Source organism: Phyllostomus hastatus, unplaced genomic scaffold (genome assembly GCF_019186645.2).
Source record: "Phyllostomus hastatus isolate PE091 unplaced genomic scaffold, TTU_PhHast_1.1 phas_contig_34, whole genome shotgun sequence".
Taxonomy (NCBI): Eukaryota; Metazoa; Chordata; class Mammalia; order Chiroptera; family Phyllostomidae; genus Phyllostomus; species Phyllostomus hastatus.
This window is the reverse complement of record NW_025333857.1, coordinates 36,071,548-36,080,199: the sequence shown is the minus strand read 5'-3', so window position 1 is coordinate 36,080,199 and position 8,652 is coordinate 36,071,548.

Here is an 8,652-nt window from a genome sequence, read left to right as displayed (position 1 = left end):
GATGGGGGCTGGTACATGCTGAGTACATGATGAGAAAGAAGCAACTTGATCCGTAGCTTAGCCTTAATCTATGGCAGAACTTTTCAATGACTTAGAATGCCCAAACTTTGTGTACATTCACTTCTTGCTTTCTGGTGAATTTTCCACTGCATCTGCAAGCAGCAGGTGTGACATTTATGTGGCCATCCAGTATTGAGTAGGTGAGGGTGTGACAAACTCATTTTTCAGTGTAATGGAGGTTTCATGTAATTGAGAAAGTAGAGTGAGTACTTATTTCTTCTCCAGTCTCTAGGTTTGTTATGTATGTAAGTATTTATTTTTGGTGTGAAGCAACAGAGAGGCAGTGATGTGCAATAGTTTAGCATCTGAACTCTGGGGTTTGTCACCTGTGTTAGAGTCCTAACTTGGTTTCTTACTACTTGGGTAATTGCAGGCAAATGCACCTTTGCATCTCAGTTTGCACATCTTTAAGATGCACATTAATAATAGTACCACTTTATTCATTTATTATGAAGATTAAATGCTATTAATATAACATTAAGACAATGTTTCACATAAAGTAACTGCTCACTAAACAATGACCTTTGTAATGAAAAAGGTTTGGATTTTTAAATCTGGTGTCTGGATTTCAATCGTTGGGCATGGCAGTTAACAGAATTCAGGGCATCAGTTTTGCTATATCTAAAATGGGACCAGCCCTGGCTGGTGTAGCTCAGTGGATGGAGCGCAGGCTGTGAACCAAAGTGTCGCAGGTTTGATTCCCAGTCAGGGTACATGCCTGGGTTGCAGGCCATGACCCCCAGCAACCACACATTGATGCTTCTCTCTCTCTCTCTTTGTCTCCCTTCATTCCCTCTCTAGAAATGAATAAATAAAATCTTAAAAAAAATTAAATAAAATGGGACCAGTTGTAGTCTCTAGTGTTCCCAATCTTGTAGGATTGTGCAGGGATAAGTGATTGCATAGGTAGGCTCTCAGGACTTGGAAATTATTAATATTTCACTTTACTTGTCAAATATTTGCTCAGTGGAAATGCATGACAGAACTGTAAGTTAAATTTTCTATTACACCTGTGCAATAAGCAGTATGGTTTTAGGTGGACTTGAGATACTTTTACAGGAAGAGCATGTAAAACTTGAACCACCTGCCCTGAGAAGGAGTGGAGACATTAAGACCATCACCCCTCATCTTTCATCAGGCCACAGATCTGAAAGCATGGCCATGGCCTTATTATCTTGATGACTCACAGAGCCAGGGCACTTTTCCTCTCCTATGCTGTCCTTTCAAATTTAATTCATTGCTCAAAAAGATGCCTGCAGTTCCCAGAAATGATGCAAGTGGTATGTACCCTAGTGAAAGCCTGGACGTTTAACTCTCAGGACATTCTTCCAAGCAGTCCTGCTCCTGTCATTCACTAACACAGCCCTTGACAATTGCAGAAAAATCCTCTTCTTTTTTTAACAGAAACTTGGAGAGGATTATGGTTATATGGGCTTCTTTTTAAAAGTCTTGCAAAGCCTATTGTAAAAAAAATTTGGATATTTTTGCCAAAATACATAGATAAGAAAGTGAGTTCCTTTTTGACATTATTTTCATAAGTGATAGTATCTGACCATCCACAGGGTGAAAAATAGACATTTAATAGTTGCTTAAAAGCAAAATGGGAGGCACCAGTTAATATGTATTAGTTAACCAGTTGATGTGCATTAGTCCATCCTCAGTCTCTTGTCCTTGAAACAAGCTTGAAATGCTTTTAAGTCTAGTCTAAGTGGGTGGCACAGTTTCCTGGGAGTATTTTGTAACATGAGATAATTTAAAAGCAGCAAACAAACATACCTGCACCAAGAAGACCACACCTCTTGGAAGTGTGGTTGGTCAGTAAGAAAGCTCAATGGAAATGTGTCTGAATGGTGAGGCAGCAACTGCCATTCCAGCCACAATCCATTTTTAAAAGGATGGCATTTGTCAGGTATTTGTTGTAACCAAACAAGAAACTTTCCCATGAGAGACTTCAGGTCAAGATGGAGGCATAGGTAGACATGCTTTGCCTCCTTGCATGACCATAAGAAGGATCACAACTAACCTCCAAACAAAAAACACTCAGAACTGCCAGTAAATCAAACTGTACAGAAGTTCAAAACCCAAGGATTTAAGGAAGCCATATTAATCCAGATGGGTAGGTGGGGCAGAGATAGGGAGCCAGGGCAGACAAGACACAGTGTGGCAGCAGTGAAGTGGCAGCACCTAGCAGGATGGGTGGTCCCACATTCACATGTGGTGGATAAAAATCAGGAGGGACACCTTGGGAGTGAATGATCCGAACCCCAGGCCAGATGTGCAGCCCACAGTTCCAGTGCCAACAAGATAAAGCCTCATAACTTCTGGCTGTAAAAACCAGTGAGGATTTGGGCAGCAGAAGATACTACTGGTCTCTAGAGATAGTCTGTTTAAAGGGCCTGCATAGTCCTAGAATGGATACAAACCCACCCACTCTGGGAACCACCACTGGGGCAGCAGCTAGAGGGGAGCCAGTTGCATATGGGAAGGGGATGAAGTGACAGGAAATGGGGTGAGTGCCAAGCAAGCCTCCTGCAGCCAGACAACAGAATTGTCCCCTCTGTGACCCCTTCCTCACATACAGAGCCACAAAGCAGTGAAGTGGGTTGCCCCACCCTGGAAAACACCTAGGACTCCACCCCATACAACTCAAAGGTACACTAAGACAGGGAGTCAAAGCAGCTCTACCTAATACACAGAAACAAACACAGGAAGGCTACAAATCGAGGAGACAAAGAAATATGGCTCAAATGAAAAAACAGGGCAAAATCCCAGAAAAAGAACTAAGCAAAACAGAGGTAACCAACCTATCAGATGCAGAGTTCAAAATACTCGTGATAAGGATGCTCAGAGAAATCATTGAATACAGCAAAAGCACAAGGAAAAAAATGAAGGCTACAGTAAGTGAAATAAAGAAAAATCCACAGGGAACCGACAGTGAAGGGATGGAAGCTGGGGTTCAAATCAATGATTTAGGACATAAGGAAGAGATAAACTATCAACTAGAACAAACTAAAGAAACAAGAATTAAAAAAATTGAGGAGAGAAACAGAAGATTCTGGGACATCTCCAAACATTCCAACACCTTAATCATAAAGCTGCCAGAAGGATAAGAGGAAGAGCAAGAAATTGAAAACTTATTTGAAAAAATAATGAAAGAAAATTTCCCTAATTTGGTGAAGGAAATAGACATACAAGTCCAGGAAGCGCAGAGTCCCAAACAAGATGGACCTAAAGAGGACCACACCAAGACACATCAAAATTAAAATGCCAAAGAGTAAAGATAAAGACTCTTAGAAGTAGCAGGAGAAAAGCAGAGAGTTACCTACAAAGGAGTTTCCATAACACTATCAGCTGATTTCTCAAAAGAAACCTTAGAGGCAAGAAGGGGTTGGGAAGAAGTATCCAAGTAATGAAAAGCAAGGGCCTACAACCAAGATTACTCTACCCAGCAAAGTTATCATTTAAAATTGAAGGGCAGATAAAGTGCTTCCCAAACAAGGTAAAGCTAAAGGAGTTCATCATCACCAAGCCCTTATTATATGAAATGTTAAAGGGACTTATTTAAGAAAAAGAAGATCAAAACTATTAATAGTAAAATGACAACAAACTCACAACTATCAATAGCTGACTCTAAAAAACAAAAACAAACTAAGCAAACAACTAGAACAGGAACAGAATCATAGATATAGAGATCATTTAGAGGCTTAGTGGGGAGGGGGAAGGGAGAGGGTGGGAGAAAATGTACAGGGAATAAGAAACATAGTTTGTAGGTACAAATAGACAGGTGGGTTTTAAAAATAGTATAGAAAATGGAGAAGCCAAAGAACTTATATGCATGACCCATGGACATGAACTTGGAGGAGAGGGATTGCTGGAGGAAAGGGGTACCAGCTGGAGGAGGGCAAAGGGGGAAAAATTGGGTCAACTGTAAAAGCATAATAGATAAAATATACTTTTTAAAAAAGAAATTTCCTCATCATTTTCCCTCCTTTTATTAACATTTTCCATAATATGCAGGGATTTTAAGATTTGATATTTTATGAGGATCTTATAAAGTAACAGAGGCAAGTGTTATCTTCCCAGTTTCACAGATGAGGAGCCTGATGATCAGAGGAGTTGGGGATCTTGCCCAACAGCACACAGACAGGACTTATATCCAAGTTCCCTGATGTCACACTGATGTGAGCCCCAGGAGCTGGCTCTATGATAAAGAAAACTTCAGATGCCCTTGTCATGATGCTGACTGCAGTTAAGAGCCCCTTGAGGTGGATGCAGAGCTGCAGTGTTCCTAGGAGAGGCTATAAAAGGAAGACCCAGTGGGGGCTTGAAGTGGTACTTTGGGCATATAAAACACGAACATTGCTGTAAGTGAGCAGTGCAGGCAGATGTGTTACTGCAAAGAAACATCCCTAGCTGAAGTGGCTGCATTGCCTTTCTCTGAAACAGGCATCTCACTGTATGAGTCCCAGGTTTCCAAATTAGGGTAACCTTAGACAATGATGCTTGGTATAGGTTAGCCTCAAATTATAAAATTCTCTATTATATTATAGGCATAATATTATACTTAAATATAATACCTATTTATTTATTTTTTAAAGATTTTATTTATTTATTTTTAGAGAGGGGAAGGGAGGAAAAAAGAGAAGGAGAGAAACATCGTGTGGTTGCCTCTTGCTTGGATGAGCGAGGGATCTGGCCTGCAACCCAGGCACGTGCTCTGACTGGGAATCAAACTGACAACCCTTTGGTTCTCAGGCCAGCACTCAATCCACTGAGCCACACCAGCCAGGGCTATAATACCTATAATATAACAATTTCACAACTTTAGTGACTGTTGATCTTTCCACAACTGCCCCAGATATTCCCCTCTTGTTGTGTTCTCTTTATGGAGACCCTTATGTCCACTTCTAGACTCTTTGTCATGACAATAATGGCAGCTATGGACCAGGAATTGGACGCTTTGTATGTGTTATTGCATTAATTTTCACAGCAATCCTGAAAGAGAAGATTATTCCTATTTTATAGATGCAGATAGTGACACTTAGAGAAGATAACTTGCCCAAATTTACATAGATTGTCAATAGCCAGGTGTTCTGGTTATATATTGCTGAATAACAAATTACCCAGAAATTTATCAGCTATAATAACAACCACTTTCTTCTATCTCACTATCCTCTGAGTCAAGAATTTTGTAGGCGGGGCTCAGCAGAGACAGCTTAACTCTCTTCCACATGGCATCAGCTACAGTGGTTTGACTGGGGCTACAGGACCTATTTTTATGATGGCTACCAACAGAGTTTTTAGTTCTTTTCCATGTGGGTCTCTCCACATGGCTGTTTGGGCTTCCTCATAGCTTGAAGGCTAGGTTCCAAGAGTGTGCATTCCAAAATACGAGAAGTAAAATCTGCCGATCTCTTAAGGCCTGGTCTCAGAAGTGTTGCTTCTGCTTTCTTTTATTGCTCAGGAAGTCCCAGAGCTCTTCTAGATTCAAGGAGAAGGAACATAGACCCCGTGTCTCATTGGGAGGAGTATCAAAGAATTTGCAGCCAGGTCTAGTCTTCCATAGCCAGAATGAGAACCCACATTATAGTCATGATACCAAATTGTGTCTCAGCTAGTACAATACCAGATGTTTTTTTCAATCACCAAATGTATCTCTTTGTATTACAGTGACTAGACCATGAGCCACTTGAGAACAATGATCTTGCCTTGTACATTTTAGGTTTAGCAGAATGCCTACCTGAGCATATTCGACAATCCATAAATGAATGAGTGATGGAGAACTGAGTTCCAGTCCTGACTCTGCTTCTAAGCAACTGTCTTAGCCCAAGCAGGATGTTGAAATGGCCCTTGGTATCATGCAATAAGATAAGGAGATGGAATTAGACTGAGCCCCAAAGTCTTCTTTTCCCCAGCACTCTCATTGCATTAGTCTGCTCAGGCTGCTATCTGAAATTCCATAAACTGAGCAGGATCTTCTCACCACGTGTTGGCAGCCATTTCTTGCTGTATCCTCGTGGAGAGACATATACTTCTTTTACATTGGGTACAAGGTAGTTACTAATTCTCATTTACAGCTCATAGACATGGTATGTGGGGAACACAATAACAATGAGAGGTTCTGTGGTCTGTAGGCTCTGGTGTGGTGGGTGTACCTTGCAGGATCTGGAAAAGGAAATTCATCTTACACTTCAAAGGTATGTTAGTTATTTTAGATGCAAAAAGGGGTAGACTCGCTTAAGGTAAAGATTGACCTTTGTCAAGCAAGTTACAGGCCTAAGACATAACTACCCTCAATGACTCCCTTTTAGTTAGGAATTCTTACGTTCGGACCATCCTATGTGGTTACTTTCAGTCTCTGAGTTTGTAGGGGCCCCCTTGCAAATCTCCCCAGAGTTTGTCAGGGTTAATATGTGGCCCCTTTTTTGTCTACAGCAGAGATATTTTTCAAAGCTTCCCAGGTGGTTCAATTGTGCAGCCAGGGTTGATGATTTCTAATCTGGAGTTAAAGGCACCAGATTTCTGGCTGCTACAGAATGTAAGAAATTGAGGATCAAAACCTGATAGCTACTAAATAATTTGGGGTGTGGATTGTGTGGTATCTTGAATATTAGCTTCCCAAGGGCCTTTAAAAAGTGGAGGAGGAAGCTAGAAGAAGAGAGTCAGAGGGAGATGTGGCTATGGAAGAATAGTCAGAGACATGCAATACTGTTGGTTTTGAAGATGGAGGAAGGCAACATGACTCAAGGAATGTGGGATACTTTTAGAAGCTGGAGTAGGAAAAGAAAAAAAAAAAGATTTCCCCCTAGAATCTCCAGAAAGGATTGCAGGCCTGCTGATCAGTAGATTTCTCCAGGTGGCAGACGTCTGACCTGCAGAATTGAAAGATAATAAATTCATGTGGCTTTAAGCCACTGAGTTTGTGATAATTTGTTACAGCAACCTCAAGAAACTATTGTAGTATAGACGGCCAGTTCCTCAAAGCTTCCTAGAGGAGGTAAATCTCGAGAAACTTTTTCAAGGGCATTGTTAGTGAAGAAAAACTCCAAGCAATGGATGTTGGAATTTGAATCCACTAGAAAAAGAACATCTTAAGAAATCTCGATGTTGTATAAGACTTACCCAGAATGTTTAAAATCAAAAGTCAGAGGAATAAAACAGTATTGTGTGACTGTCACTAAATTCCCCAATGGAGTCACAGGCAAGGAATTCTTGGGAATTTTTCTCAGGAAAGTTACTTGAATTGTAATCACTTCATAGATTTAAAGGCTGATAAAACACTAGTTACCTGCATGGTTTTAAACTACTTAAGTCAGCAAAGAAAGTGGATAGAATCTTCAGCTTCCACACAGCTCATCACCTGAATGCAAACTGCAGCTTAATGCTCCTATCACTCTCCTTTAATCAGGTCTCCAGACTGCTGATTCTTTTCACGGGATTCTACTGAATAAAAAATAATTAGATAATTGCTCTATCATTCTCTTTCTCTCTCCTCCCCGACCACCATCTCATGTTATACACACACCAGAGAGAGAGAGAGAGAGAGCAAAAAACCCTTCCATACATAAATTTGTTCATTAAAGTGTATTTACTGAGGATCTGTATATGACATGACATTAGGGATACATTAATGAATTAGACAGGCAAGTCCTTATTCTTATGAAACTTACAGCCTGGTGGGGAACACAGGGAAATAATAAGGCAATTGGTTATAGAGTAAAAAGTATAGGTTGCTATGGCAGAACATGAAAGGGGCAACTGACTCAGCCTGGGGGTGGAAAGGGAGGAGTATATCAGAGGAGGTATCCTGGAAGAAGACAACTTTTAAGCCAGCCATTTTCAAAGTGTGGTACCTGGATCAGAAATTTCAGCAAACCCAGGGAGACTGTTAAAAATGAAAATTCTCAGGCCTATTAAGACAAACCTATTAATCCTGAAATGCTGGAGTTAAGGCACAGAAATCTGTGTTTTAATAGACGTCTAATGGTTCAGGTACATGCTAAAGTTTGAGAACCAGAGGCTCATACCTGGGCTGCACATTAGAATCACTTAGAGCACTTTTACACCTGACTGATGATGTGGCCCCACCCTTAGAGATACGGAGTCAACTGGTCTGCGAACCAGTATTTTCAAAGCCCCAGGTGATTATAATACAATTTTAATGTGCAGTCAGGGTTGAGACCACTTCACTAAGCTGACAACTGAAGCTTGTGTTAGCCAGGCAGTGTGGGCCAGAGACAGGGCAAAAAGGTTATTATGGGCAGATGTGCAAAGGCTTAGATGTAAGAGAAAGCCTGAGGTGGTATATCTGGTGAAATGATGAGCCTAGAGAGTACACACAACAAAACTCTAAGGTTTATAAGGTCCACAGCTATATATTTAAGTGCATATTGCAGTACTTAAACTTTAAGGCATGTAGAAATTACCTGGGAATCTTGTAGAAACACAGGCCCCTGTGCAGTAGGAAGGGGCTATTGCCTCAGCTTCACCTGAGTGAACATGCCAGAGAGCGATGCAGACTGCAGAAGGATTTATCTGTGCACCAGCCCCAGGGCCACTATACAAGGATCCAGTTGGGGTGAACTGCAGATG